The sequence below is a fragment of the Equus quagga genome, chromosome 10 (assembly GCF_021613505.1).
Source record: "Equus quagga isolate Etosha38 chromosome 10, UCLA_HA_Equagga_1.0, whole genome shotgun sequence".
In the NCBI taxonomy this organism is placed as follows: domain Eukaryota; kingdom Metazoa; phylum Chordata; class Mammalia; order Perissodactyla; family Equidae; genus Equus; species Equus quagga.
The window spans coordinates 40,712,500-40,727,513 of record NC_060276.1 but is presented as its reverse complement, the minus strand read 5'-3'; the positions used below and the strand labels follow the sequence as shown (position 1 = coordinate 40,727,513).

The following is a 15,014-nucleotide window of genomic DNA, read 5'->3' as shown; positions in this document are numbered from 1 at the left end:
GTTCCAGGGATCAGGACCTGATATCTTTGAGAAGCATTATTAAGCTTCATACAGGGATCATACTATTTTGCATGCCATGAGCAGTCTATGAAAGTACATGTTCTTTCACATCCTTACCAACTGAGTGTATTGACAGACTTTTGGAACTTTGCCAGTCTAACAATTTAAAAATGGTATCTTACCATAGTTTAAATTGCATCTTTCTTATTAAAAGCAAGTTAGTGTCTTTTTGTGTGTTTAAAGACAAGTTATATTTTTTCCCTAACCGTTTATAGTTTTTACATGTCTTTCATAGGGTTGTTGTCTTTTTTGTGCCTCTCTATTTATAAACTTGTATATGTATGGGAAATCAATATTTCTTTTAGAGATGTTAGTTGTGGATATTTTCCCCAGTGTCTTTTTAATTGGCTACCATGTTTTTTGCCATAAAAAATTATTATTTTTATGTAATCAGTTTATTAACGCTTTTCCTTATGTTCCTGGATTTTGATCACAGTTAGGAAATTTTTCTTCACTTCCACATTATGGATATTAGCATGGCCATGCTCCCTTGGGAAGCTCAAGGGGAGAATCTGTCTCTTGTCTCTTAGAGCTTCCAGATTTTTCTAATACTTGAATGGTTTCCTTTTTTTTACATTTAAGTCTGAACCATGGAATTTATTCTGATTTAAGACATAGAAATGAAACTATTTTTACCTTTTTAAACATATTGTTATCTAACTATCACAATACCACTTATTAAATTATTCATTATATCTCTAATGATTTGAAATGCTGTCTTAATCATAATCTAAATTTCCAAATATAATTTAACCTATGTCAGTATTTTCTAGTTTGTTGCATTGGTCTTTTTGTCAGTTCATGGGACAGTACCACACTCATATTGGTACAACTTTGTTATATGTTTTAATATCTAGTATGATCAGCTGCCACTCCCTTTTGTCAGCCATCATTCTTCTTTTTCAGGGTTTATCTGACTATTCTTGCTGTTTTTTCTGCCAAATAAATTTGATAATCAACTAGTTTAACTTTGTAAAAAAGCCAGTGGTATTTTTATTCAGATCACATTAAATTAATAAACTAACTCAGGAAAATTGGCATCCTTATAATATTAAGTCTTCTTACCAAAGACTATCATACATCTTTCTATTTGTTCAAGTTTAGTTTTTTGTTTTATATAGTTTTAGACATTACTTCTTAAGTTGGTGTCCAATCATTTCCTTCTCTTCTTTTATATCTTCTAAGTTTTTTTGTTTGTACACGTGGAGGCCTTTGGTTTCTGATGTTCATAGTTTTACCTTCTCCTTTTGTTTATAGTAATTTTGGGAGAATTTCCAATCTGTAATCATATCATCAACAAATATAAAAAGATTTTACCACTTTCTTTGTTTCTAATTGCCTGATCTTGTCAACTGAATAGCAAAAGACGCCTTCCACACAATGACAAATATCAGAGGAGAGAAGTGGGCGTTTGTGGTGGCCTTGTCTTTAGCAGGAATGCCTCTAGTGTTTCTCTATTCAGTAGGATGCTAGCTTTTTGTCTGAGGTATGTATGCATATTGTCATATTAAGAAAGTATTCACCAATTCCTATTTTATTGAGTTTTTCTAAATGCAAATGGGCATTGAGGCTGTTAAATACCTTTCTGATGTGCAGGTTATCACATAATTGTTTCCTTGGCTCTGTTATTACACTACATTATAGTAATAGATTTCCTGATATTGAAACACATTTGTGTTCTTGGAATAAGCTCTATAACGTCATGATTTATTTTTTATGTCCTGTTAATTGTGTTTGCTAATACTTTATTTAAGAACACTCCATACTCTTATATGATATTAATGTGTAACTTCATATTTGGTACAATTTTTGCTATTTTTTAAATCAATTTTATGCTTGCTTCATTATTTTACATATTTTCTATGCTCTTAGTTTAAGTAAATTGGGATTATGTTACCTTTAGAGGTTTGCTAGAATTCTCCCCTGGAAAGTTCTGAGCCTGGTGATTTTTCATGGGAGAATTATTTAACCTAATTCACTGTTTCTTCTGTGTAATTGGCCTATTTAGCTTGTTTGTCTCTGTTGGAGCCAATTTGAGTAAGATATAATTTTCTAGAAATTTATCCATTTTGTCTGTTTTCAAATGTATTTGAATGTGTTTCTGCACATTTTTACTAAAGAGACTTGAAAATTTATTTTCTTTTAGAGACTATGTCACCCTTGTCACTTTAAATTTTGTGTATTTGTCTTTTCTCTCACATTCTTGATTCATTTACCCAGTGATTTCTTCATATTTTTGTTATCCGCCCCCTCACAAACCTACCTTTATCTTTATGTGTAAATTGTACTGCAGTTTTGGTTTCTAACCTCTTCATTTCCACTTTTAGCTTTACTTATTCTTGCCATCTGCATTCTTTTAGTTTACATTGTGGTTCTTAATCTGGTGTTTTGAATTGAATGTTTAATTCATTTTTTTTCATTTTTATTGATATAGGTATTTAAAAGCTTAAAAATATTCTCTGACAACTGTTCTAGCTGTAAATTCTGATACATTGTGTTTTAATTATCATTAATCTCATTAAATTCTACAATTTTAATCTGAATTTCCATTTGAGCACGATTTGTTTAACAGCCTAAGATAGAATCAGTGTTCACAAATGTTTCATGTTCATTTGAAAAGTATGTGTATTGTCTAATATCAAGCTTCAGAGTTGAATATGTCTATCTATAACATCTACACTTGAGGTTGTTGTTTAGATCTTCTTTATACTTACTAAATTTTTCTCCACATGAATGTTCTTGGATTGAGGGAGGTGTGTTAGAATCATTTATTATTAGTGTGTTTTTTCATATTTCTCCTTGTACCTCCTTTAGTTTTAGCTATATGAATATTTTTGTTGTGTGACTGGATATGTAAGTATTGATACTAACATCTTCCTAGTGAATTTTAGCCTTTAGTATTATCAAGTGTGCTTTTTGTCTCCTTTAATCTATTTTGGTTTCAATTCTTCCCTCTTAAATGAATGAAAAAGGCAAGTGCTTAAAAATGTGATCACAATTTTGCAAAATAGTACATGTAAGTGAACATGTTTTGCATATTTCATATATATATGTGTGTTTGTGTATATTTTGCCTCTACTTAGATGTGTGTGACCCTGTATTAGTGAGACACCCTTTGTGAACTTGACCTAGGTCATCTGTAAAATAGGCCTATTGATACTTACTTCACAGAGCTGTTGTGAGGAGAAAATGAGAACCAAGTAAACCTATAGAAAGTGTCTAATATGTACTACTTCAGCAAATATATGAATGGCCTCCCCTGTGTTCTCCCTTCCACAAAAGACATGACTTTAACATGAACACCTCATAGAGACCAATTAGATTTGAAGCAGCAGGGAATGGAATGTATATACATATTTGTGTGATAGATAAGCTTTGGTGTTTCTTCTTTGTAGTACAAGTTACCTGAGGATGGTGTGGAAGAGAAAGCAAATTATCCTCTATTGCTTTTATTTGATGTCCTTTCTTGCCATCTTCTTTTACCTTCTATCTATACATTGAAAGGAAACAGTACAGAATAACAGAGTATAAAGATGGATCTGCTGTACTACAGACTAAAATCAGGAGTCTTGAGTCCCAGATACCAGATCAATCCTTGCCTATAGGACCATGGGTAGTCACTTCCCCTGTACTGGCCTCAGCCCTAACATAGAAAAATATATAGAGAACTCATACAACTGAACAACGAAAAAAATGAACAACGCATTCAAAGATTTTTTTTTTTTTTTTTTTTTTTTTTTTTGCTGAGGAAGATTTGCTCTGAGCTAACGCTTGTGCCAATCTTCCTTTATTTTGTATGTGGGTCACCACCACAGCATGGCCACCAATGAGTGTTGTAGGTCTGTGCCCAGGAACCAAACCTGGGCCATCAAAGCAGAGTACACTGAACTTAACTACTAGGCCACAGGGCCAGCCCCATCATTCAAAGATGGGTTTTTCTTGAGGTCATAATAGGAGAGGGAGGTTTCACGCACACACAGAGAAGAAGACCATGTGAAGACAGAGTCAGAGACTGGAGTTATGCTGCTGCAAAGCAAGGAAAGCCAGGAGCTTCTAGGATGGAAGAGGTAAAGAAAGATTCTCCTCTCAAGGCTTCAGAGGGATCTTGGCTCTGCTGACAAATTGATTTTAGATTTCTGTTCGCCAAAAGTATGAGATAATAAATTTCTGTGGTTCTAAGCCATGAAGTTTCTGGTAATTAGTTAGAGCAGCCCTAGGAACTAATACACTTCTTACTGAACCAGGTTCATTTTGCTTGCCACATGATATATGCCAATCACCAAGATGAAGAGTTTGCAGCAGAAAAAAGGTTTATTCACAAGGCAGCCAAGCAAGGAGACAGGAGGACAAATTTCAAATCCACATCCTTGAAAAATGGGGATTTAGGGATATTTATAGAAAAAGGGGCAGAGTGGTCTGAAGTGAGAGAATAAAAGATTAGAGGTAAGGAGGAGTGAATTATTTGATAATCTGTATGAGCGTAGTCAAGCTTCATGGCTCTTCATAGGACGCATGTTCACAAAATGGTGATGTTGGCATGATCTGAGGGTGGAATTTTTATCTCCCTGATGTCAGGAGGTTGCCTATCAGATGCTTGCACATGCCCAGTTGGTAGGTTGGTGGTCTTGACCAGCCTGAACTGGACAGAAATTGACTCTTATTTCCTGAAAAACAACTCAAGCATCTGTTACTATGGTAACACAGGTGCTGAGAAGATGTTATCTATAGGGTGGGTTTAAATAATGCAATACCTAACTACTTTTATAAACAGAAACTGAATATAGTTAAAGCAAGTTGGCCCCCAGTTTCACACTCACTAACCAAATACTCCAAATGTCATTGGTTGTGAATAAACATCAGTCTGTATCCTATTTTTTCATGCCTAAGCAGATAGTAGTGCTAATAAAGATATATGATAAAAATAAATATGGCTAAGTTTTTCGTATGTGCTAATGATTTATTTTTGTATTGATTCATTTAATGCTCACAACACCCCTATGAGGTAGACACTGTTGCTAATCCCCATTTGATAGACAAAAAGCTGAGGGACAGAGAGAATAAGGACTTGGCCCAGGACTTCACAGTTAAGGGAACAGGACAGCTTGGGTTTGTACCCAGCACCTCATGCTCCAGAGTCTAGGAAACTGTCAAAGATTTGTTATTAAGTGACAGACGCACTCTGCACAGCATGCATATTATAGGTGATCATTACAAGCAATATTCAGGGCGGCCCAGTGGCTTAGTGTTTAAGTTCATATGCTCTGCTTTGGTGGCCTGGGGTTCACAGGTTCAGATCCTAGGCGTGGACCTATACACCGCTTGTCAAGCCATGTTGTGGTGGCGAAGAAATAGATGAAGATTGGCACAGATGTTAGCTCAGGACCAATCTTCCTCACCAAAAATAAGAGCAATATTCATATATTAATATATTTATACAAATATCTGGCCCTAGTGACAAAAGGTGACTTGTGACCTTGGTGAGAGCCTGTTCATTGCCATCATGGGAACAGAATTGATAGTGAAGTGAGATAAAGAGTCAGTGGGAAGTGAAGAATGTTAACATGGAATGCAGAAAATGCTTTCTGGAACTTTGATTTTGAAAGAGAGTGGGGAGAAAGAGAAAGCGAGCCTGTTACTGAATGGAGTGCGAGGTCCAAAGATGGATTTTTTTTAAATCTTCAATTTCTAGAAAGTATAAAAGCTAATGTGCAGGAGCCATCGCATCTCAGATTTACCCCTTGAATTTTCCCATATTTCTCTCTTATTTCCACTTTAGAGTTAATGAGACGTCTCCAATGGAACAGTATGGATTTTGAGCTCGATACATATTTTGCTATCAGTGAATGAAAGAATGGAGAATTGTGGCAAAGAAATGCCAGTAATTTTTGGATTTTTGCCTGTCAGGGAGGCAGCAGATGGCTGAAATCCTGGTGTGATGTGCCTGGATCTTGCATAATCTGAGGACCCCTGCACCGGTGACTGGGGCGGGTCCAGAATTTTCCTATCAATGTATTAAGACACAGGTCAGTCCAGAGCAGCAGTAAGGCAAATGCCACACCTTGCTGCCCTGGTATCACGTCTCCCTGAGCTCAGCAGGTGAGGAACTGGATTAGGGTCTGTGCAGAGGCACGATGTGGGGCAGCTCTTAGGAGCTTCTGAAACATCCAAGAAAGTAGAGAATCTTGTTTCTCCAAAACTTTGAACTCACAGCATATCAAAGAGATACTTGCTTCTTTCATAAAGATATCTGTCTTCTCACTGAGAGAAATGACGACTCACACTGCCTGCCTCAGCCCCGAGGCTCAGCCAGCCCCTGTTGCTGTTTCCCAACATTTAAAGGGCCACAGAAGTCCCACCACATGCCATGTACTCTGGGCAGGTTTTCTCATTTATCCCTCAGGACAGCTCTGTGACGAAGGTGTCCTGAGTCCCACTTCACAGATGACCAAGCTCAGGCTGACCGAGCTGAAGTCCCCTCTCCAGATACGTGTCAGGACAGGAATGAGGCTCCATCCCTCGCCCTCCTCAGACGACACAGAGCAGCCTCCCTTTCAGAAATGGGCTTCCAGGGCTGAAGAAACGGTCCATGACACTCCCCTGATAATGTGGCCCTGGGAGTAGTCATTCAACAATCCCTCTGAGAGGTTAAGATGACAGAGGAGATGAAATCTCACCCTTTGTGCCAAGTGACTGGGTGTCGGGCCACATCCGTTGGCTGATCCCTGAAGTGGGGAGTGGGGCTTGGCAGAAGCTCAGATGTTGCCCTTGGGACAGGCGATCTAGAGGGAAGGAAAGTAACATATTTGGAACAGCTATGAGAAATTGTACTTTATATTCCATCTCCTTGAATCCTAGAAGCTATTCAAGTTACCCTTCACTATGACCAATATTCATAGTAGGGTATGAATATGATTTACATAAACTCTAAAGGAATTTTGTAAAGTTTATGTAAATCAAAAAACGCTTTCTGTGGTCTCCCATCAGCAGCCCACTCTGGAATTACTGAAGTTTTTCCATTTTGTCTTGATGCCTCTGGGGCTCTGGATGCTCTACTCTGCCTGTAGAGGCCATTTCATGCTCCCAGGTGTTGTTCAACTTTTTTTTAATTATGATGCAAGAAAATGTCAAGTCAATATTATTGAACTTGAAAAGCAAGTTCTAGGGGCCAGACCCGTGGCTGAGTGGTTAAGTTCACGTGCTCTGCTTCAGCGGCCCAGGGTTTCATCGGTTTGGATCCTGGGCCCGGACATGGCACCGCCCATCAGGCCACGCTGAGATGGCGTCCCGCATGCCACAACTAGAGGCACTCAGAAGCCGAATATACGATTATGTACCGGGGGGCCTTGGGGAGAAGAAGAAAAAAGAAAAAGAAAAAAGATTGGCAACAGTTGTTAGCTCAGGTGCCAATCTTTAAAAAAAAAATAAAGTTTTTAAAAAAGCAAATTCTAAATTAAAAAACAAAGAATTTTGTCAACACTTTAGGGAAAATATTTGCAAACTAACACCTCAGATACTGGGTTAGGAGGCACCATTCTCTGACAACAGGGGTAGCGCTAGTGAGAGATGCAGGACAACTACAGTTTATAAATACTGTTTCACCTATTGTTTGAAACGTTATATTCCGGACAAATGGTACCTTCGTAAAACTTTGAAAACAAAAAGTATTTGTGAACAGATTGACAAATGTGCACATATCTTCATTACTTTGTAAGAGTATTCGTTGTATTCAATTTCATGGGGAAATGAAGTAGATAAAAAGATCGAATTGCTGTGTGTGTGTGTGTGTGTGTGTGTGTGTGTGTGTGTCCATCCATGTCCTCTAGCTCTACCACCTAAAGTAGACGCTCACAGTTGCAGCTTTACCCTCATTCAGACCGGAGCTGGACTTCCAAGCTCGGGTTTAGATATCCCAGGAAATGTGCTTTTTATATCTTGGGAAACTGACGGATTCAGAGGGATTGCTCCAGTTGAATGAAAATCTAGAAAACATTGGCTGAGCCTATTAGGTCAAGCTCCCAACCTCCATCCCTCACTCCAGCTTGCTGAGACACTCAGTGCTGCGATCCTTTATCTGGCCACCAGGTGACATCACATCTATCCATTTTTGTTGTTCTTTTGTAATGAAATGAATACATGTTACAAAGAGTAAAAAATATCATGAAACGGTTTGTTTACTATGATACCAGTTCTGTTTGGGAAATTCACGTGTATGTTAAAGCAGTTCCATTTACTGTTGACCCCAAATCTACATCACTTTCATTAATCTCTTCCCTCATCACTGTTGCCTGATGTACAGTGTGGACTGACAGAGGGTCACACTTTGTTCTTCTTCAGGGGATGACTCTTTTTGTCATCCCCTGTCCAAGACACCGGATACAACTGCCCGGCCCCGCCTCTGACGCCCCCATCCTCTCTGTCACCTCCGCCTGCCCTGCTCTGCTATCGCCAGCCCGTCCACCGCCCACTGCCGAGGGGCGCTTCTGCCACCTGGTGTTTCATCGTACGCAGGCCCCGGAGTACGTGTTTTTACGGTCTTTTTACACCTATCGGTTTTTCAGACATTGTAGAATCAGTCTGTACCTAGGTTCGTAGGCTGGATTGTAAGGGAGGGTAGTGTATTTTGTTGCTCTTTGAATAAATTTCTTTGTAGAGAAATTTGAAAATGGCGGTGCGTTGGTGCCACCTCGTGACAGAAGCCCGAACTGCAGCTTGAACGTGGCAGGGCAGGAAAGTGGGAGGGAGAAGTGGCTCCAACTCACCAGACAGAGCTTTCTGGAAGTCTGGGTAGAAAGGGGAGAATTCCTTGGGTACAGCTATACTGACGGCCTTTTTCTGGTCATTTCACATAAACGGAATCATACAGAAGTGCTCTTTTGCATAGTTGTCTTTTCAGTTGGCATGATGTTTACAAGGTTCACTCATGTTGTAGCATGTAGCAGTACTTCATTCCTTTTTATTGCCCAATAACATACCACATTTTATTTGTCCATTCCTTAACTGATGAACATTTGAGTTGTTTCCACTTTTGGATGTTATGAATAATGATTCCAGGTACATTTGTGCACAAGTTTTTATGAAGATGTGTTGTCGTTTCTCCTGGCTGTGTACCTAGAAGTGGAATCGCTGGGTCATGTGGTAACTCTCTGTTTAACTGTTTGAGGAACTGCCAGAACATTTTCATGACCCTGACAGTCTTGAGGGGTGCAGAATTAGTCTGTAATTTGTCTCATGATTAGACTGTGGTTATGGTTTTTGAGAAAGAATGCCACAGAGTTGAAGTGCCTTTCTTGTCACATCATATCTGGGAGGATATGAGACACCCATGACATCACTGGGTTAATGGAGATGTTGACCCGCATCACTGAGTTAAGGTGGGGTTTGTCAAGGTTCTCTAGTGTACACTATTTTCCATTCCCAGACTCTATTCTTAGAAGGGAGACACTAAGTCTTCCCTGTCCTCGGGTGGGAGGTAGAATTAAGGTTCACCTTGTAGGGACGGGGTATCTACATATATTATTTGGAAATATTTTATAAAGACAGTTTGTCTCTTGTCACCCACTTTTTTATTAATTCAAACATTTATTTATATCATTATGGATTCATGTATATGTATTATTTAGGTTGGTTTCTTTTTTACTTAATGAATACATCACAAAAGAATGTCCTGTATCATTATTTCTATGGTGCAGTAAAAGAATTTTGACTTAACAGTCAGGAAACTGCAAAAGAGTTCCCTATTACTGCTATTATATTGTCTAAATATGGCATATTTGACAATATATTTCAACATGGCAGAGTTTAGAACATTATAATTTCAGATTGTTTTATTTAATACTTGGTAGTCCATTTATAAAGAAATAAAAAAGATAAGACAAAGGTTATTGAAAAGACTATAAAAATTTTTGCTAACATGCGCTAAATATATTTGCAAAATCCTTTTCAATGAAGCAACAGGATGAGATATGTCAGAGAAAATGTGTGACTCATGTGAAAGCCCAGGGTCTAAAGCACAGCTTTCACGTTATCAGACTCTGACTCTATGGAAGGTATTGACAACTCTAGGTTTTACATAACTGATCGCACTGCAATATAATCCTTGTCCATACCCAAGCAACTGAATTCTGTCAATCCTTTCCACTTGGGGTAATGCTTCTCTCCATTTGAATAATTATTTCAACATTCTTGATCTATAAATGTGACAAAGAAGTGGTTGTTGACCTTGTCAAGGTTAATCTCAGTGGCAGTGAGGGGGAACACAGCCCCAGTAGATGAGGGATGCAGACTGAGTTGGAGGTGAGGTGCAGGGGGATGAGAGTTGAGTATTGAGAATTCTTCCTAGAACTTTGGTGCAAGGGGGAGAAAATATGTAAAGAGGACAGTAACTAGAGTTGTGGAGAGAGGTCCAGGGCATTAAATTATGTTCTAAAATAATAAATTATAGGCGCCTTGAGCGGGGTGATATCTTAATGGGAAGGAGCCCTCTCTTCTTAGATTTAACATCGGAATTTACCACACCACACGTTACTCCCTTGTTTCCATTCTGGAGAAGCCTAAAACTTTACCAACGAGATGGTGTACAGTTTGGTTTTAATGCCTCTTAACTGTATGAACGGATGCAAAATGTGTCAAACACGTGCTGGGAATTCATGGATTTTTATCTCCCAGGGCAGAGCTCTTCATGCAGATGACTGACCCCATGGTATTGATTGGCTGAGAGGATGCACCTTTTCGGGACTCGGCAAAGGATGGCTGCAAGAAAGGAAGCATTTCCGGCGCGGAGGAACTGCCTGTGCTTCGCGGTTGCTGTAGAAATCTGACGTCATCGTGGCGCCCGTCACGACTTTTCTATAGAGAAAGTGGTGCTTGATGGGAAGTGCAGGTTTCACCTTCAGGTATTTGGTTATCAGCTGAGGGTGTGGGTTTCTGCGGTGGGGGCTGAGCTGCCCCGGGGTGTGGGGGAGACAAAGGGGCCCACATCCAAGTTGCCTCTCTCCCGCTTTGGGACTTGGTGCCCAGGCGGGCTCGTGGGTAAAGACACCGGGGTCCCACCGGTCCTAGTGCGTGTGGCTTCCTGCCCCAGGGGTGTCCTGGAGATACTTTCCTTCTAAAGGCAAGGGCGCGGGAGGTGACACAGGGAACGGCTCTCTCTGAGCCCCAGCTCCCGCTTCTGTCAAATGGGATGAGAATGCTCAACCCCCAAGCTCGCTGTGAGCGTTCAGTGACAACACATGAGCAAGCCCATGGCCCTGTGGTTATTGCGGGACCGTAAATGTCTGCATGAGTTCCGACCACTTGTTACTCCTTTTCAACGTTGTTGTTAGGGGATAGAGGTGGAAAAGAGAAAAGAGACCCTGGTGAGAAGCCCTTTGTGTGTTCCGGTTGTTATGATCACTACCCACTTGTATCAGTGTCATTGTCACTAACCCAGTGCCTAGCATGGTGCAGGGCACACTTACTCCAGGAAAGCAGAGTGATTGCTGGATCTGTCTCTCCCTGTGCAGCTCCTCGTGCCGTTGGCTGAGCCCATATCAGGCGTCTGAAGGAGACAGCTTCTGAGGATCTGTGTCCTGCTGGCTGCTGAACCATCTGCTCCAGATTCCAGGGCAGCCGTCCTCAGGAGACCCCAACACTTCACATCCCTGCTGGGATATGAAGCCTGGCCCGAGTGAGTGCATACATCTGAACAAAAGCATGTTGTGGAATCCGTCCTGTGAGGTTCACAAAGGAGCCTCAAAGGAGAGAAGCTACTTTGATCTCATCATGAGAGAAGAGGTTTAGCAGGTGGACTCCATTCCTTCAGCAGCTGCATGCTCTGTAGCAGCCCTGAGAGCCATCCTAGAGATGCCCTCTTTTGTCTGAAAGCAGTGAATTGTCTGGCTTGAGAAAGAAACATGATCTTTCACCTGCATTTGCAATAAATATAGATGTATATTTTCTGATTATGAATAATAATTAATGATTTCTATGTTTTTCTCAAATGGATGTGAACATATGCAGTTATTACAAGGTCTTCCTCCCAATTTGAGATCACAACATTGATTCTTTCCTGGTGACTTTGGTTTTATCCACACTATAATGAAATTTTTTTAAGAGCCTGATCTTCTGTCAATAGGTTATTTTAATTATTTTTAAATTATTTTAATTTCCTATAATTTTATGTAAATGCAATCACACAGGTTGCAGTTTATGTTCATCTGGCTAGTTACATTCAGCCTTTTATTTGTTTATTTATAGTTTGTAAATTATCTTTTATTTGACATGAATATGTTATTTATGAACACTTGGGAAACACTTTCTTGAATATTGAATACCTAATATCCACTAGAAGAAGACCCCTGTTGGAGAATCACATACATTACCAATTCTTTTGTAAATCACCAAATCATTTATTTCCTATACGCTGAAGTAGAACAACCTACAGAAATATCTTCAGATTTGAGATACAGTAAATATTTAATAAATGAATATAACAAGTTGGAGTTATTAAACTCTCCCAAGAAGTCACAATAGAGATTAGTATTTCTTCCAGTTGTAATGCAAAATTTTGTTCTTTGACGATGATAAAAACCAAAGCATAGAAATGGGTTGTTTTGTTTCCTACATAAATATTTAACTACAAGAATAGGAAAGTTAGTAGGAAAGTAATAATCGAATGAATATTTTTAACTTCAGAAACTTATTTTATAGGTATTTCATGTAACATATCTTTAGATACAATTTCTTGCATGTATATGGGCTAATAAATATGGAAATTTTTATCCTACATACTGAAGAATTTAATAAATACATTGTGTTATGCCTATGTAATGTTAGTGTTTGTATCAGAGATTTTTACTAGCTATTGTAGACTACATTTTATTCAGTTCTTTTTTGGACCAGAATCCACAAAAATATATTTTACATCTTGACTTAGTACAAACATACATATGTTTATAGCTGAAACCAATAAAAATACCTACAGCCTAGTATATATTTAATTCCACTCATATTTAAACTCTCATTTAGTTTCCTTTTAAAAACTGCTGGTGGTAACACCAACTAAATTGATGTTACAACCCGCTAATGGGTTGCAGCTCCAATGGGTTGATCTCCAAGGCAGAGATCAGAGTTGAGCAGCTGCTCATTGACGGACCCTGCCTCCCTTCATATATACATTTATAACTAATCCAAGTACACTTTCAAATAATGCTATACTGCTTCACAGGTAGAGCAGGTACCTTCTAATAAAAAAAAAAATCCTAATTCCTTCCTCCTGTCTCTTGTATCATTGCTGTCATTCAGTTCACTTATGCATAAGCATATATATTTATATAAAAACATATAATCGAATACATTGTGGCTATTATAGTTTTGAACAAACTGTTTTCTGTTAGATTAACTAAGAATAAGGAAAAGAAAGTTTTATTTTACTTCCACTTATTCCTTCTTCAATGCTCCTCCTTTTTTATGTAGATCTGAGTTTCTGACCTATATTATTTTTCTTCTCTCTAAAGAACTTCTACTCAGATTTCTTTCAAGGCAAGTCTACTGGCAACAAATTTTCTCAATTTCAGTTTTTCTAAAAAAGTCAGTATTTCTCCATCTTTGAAGTATAATTGCACAGGGTACGGATTTCTAGGTTGCTGGGGTTTTTCTCTCAACACTTTAAATATTTCACTCCACTCTCCCCTTGCTTGCATAGTTTCTGAGGAGAAGTGAGATGTAATCCTTATCTTTGTTCCTCTATAGCTAAGATGTTTTATTCCTCTGGCTTTTTCAGGATTTTTTCTTTATCTTTTGTTTTCTGTAGTTTGATAGTGATGTGCCAAGGTATAATTTTTTTGGAATATATCCAGCTTGGTGTTCCCTGAGCTTCTGGATCTGTGGTTTGTTGTCTGAGGTTAAGTTGGAGAAATTTTTAGTGGTTCTTTCAAATCTTTCTTCTGTTCCTTTCTTCCTTCTCTTTCTGTTATTCCCATTACATGTATATTACCCCTTTTGTGTTGTTCGATAGTTCTTAGATATTCTGTTCTGTTTTTTTTTTTCAGTCTTTTTTCTCTTTACTTTTCAGTTTTGGAAGTTTCTACTGAGACATCATCAAACTCAGAGACTCTTTCTTCAGACATGTCCTGTCTACTGATATACCCATCAAAAGCATTCTTCATTTCTCTACAGTGTTTTTGATCTCTGGCATTTCTTTTTGGTTCTTTCTTAGAATTTCCATTTCTCTACTTACATTACCCATCTGTTTTTGCATGCTGTCTACTTTATCCATTAGTGTCCTTAGCGTAATTATTGTAATTAGTTTAAATTCCCAGTCTGATAATTCCAACATCCCTGCCATATATGAGTTTGATTCTGATGCTTGCTATATGTCTTCCCACTGTGTTTCTTGCCTTTTAGTATGTCTTGAAATTCTTTTTAATAGCTGGCCATAATGTCCTGGGTAAAAGGAACTGTGTAAATAGGCCTTTGGTCATGTGGTGATAGGCCATGGGGGTAGGGAGAGCATTTTATGGTCCAGATTAGGTCTCAGGCTGGTAGTGAGCCTGTGCCTCTGGACTGTGTACTTCACACATGCTGCTTCTCAGCTTTTTATCCTCCACTTCGATGGGACAGGATGTGTAGAGCCAGCTGGACTTGGGTATTCCCCTCTGCCACGTGGAAGGCTAGAACCAGCTGGAGTTGGGCATTTCCCTTCCCCCAAGTCACGTAGAATCTGATAAAACCCCAGCTTCTTAGGCTCTGGTTAAATGGTTTCTTGTGGCGGCAGACCTTCCGGCTTGTTAAGAACAGAATGCTCTGGCATATTTCAGAATAGTTCCTTTGCCCGCCCCTGGTTGGAACACAAGGGGATTTTTCTCCAGCATTCACTATGAGGACCTAGTAGAAATCCAGGAGGTAAAACTCACAAAAGTGGGAGGGGCTGATGACTAGGCTTATGACTGGAGTTTTTAACTCTCAGACTTGTCCAC

The 15,014-nt window shown here is 39.0% G+C and overlaps 1 long non-coding RNA gene across 2 annotated transcripts in view; it reads left to right on the top strand.

Annotated features, from left to right (window-relative positions):
- The window catches only part of LOC124245269 (uncharacterized), a 37,003-nt gene extending 23,732 nt beyond the window's left edge, over positions 1-13,271 (top strand). For both annotated transcript variants that reach the window (XR_006890253.1, XR_006890254.1), the window contains exons 4-5: positions 10,726-10,952; positions 11,562-13,271. This is a non-coding gene — a long non-coding RNA (uncharacterized LOC124245269). The remainder of the gene's footprint in view (positions 1-10,725; positions 10,953-11,561) is intronic.
- The last annotated feature ends 1,743 nt before the right edge of the window (positions 13,272-15,014 follow it).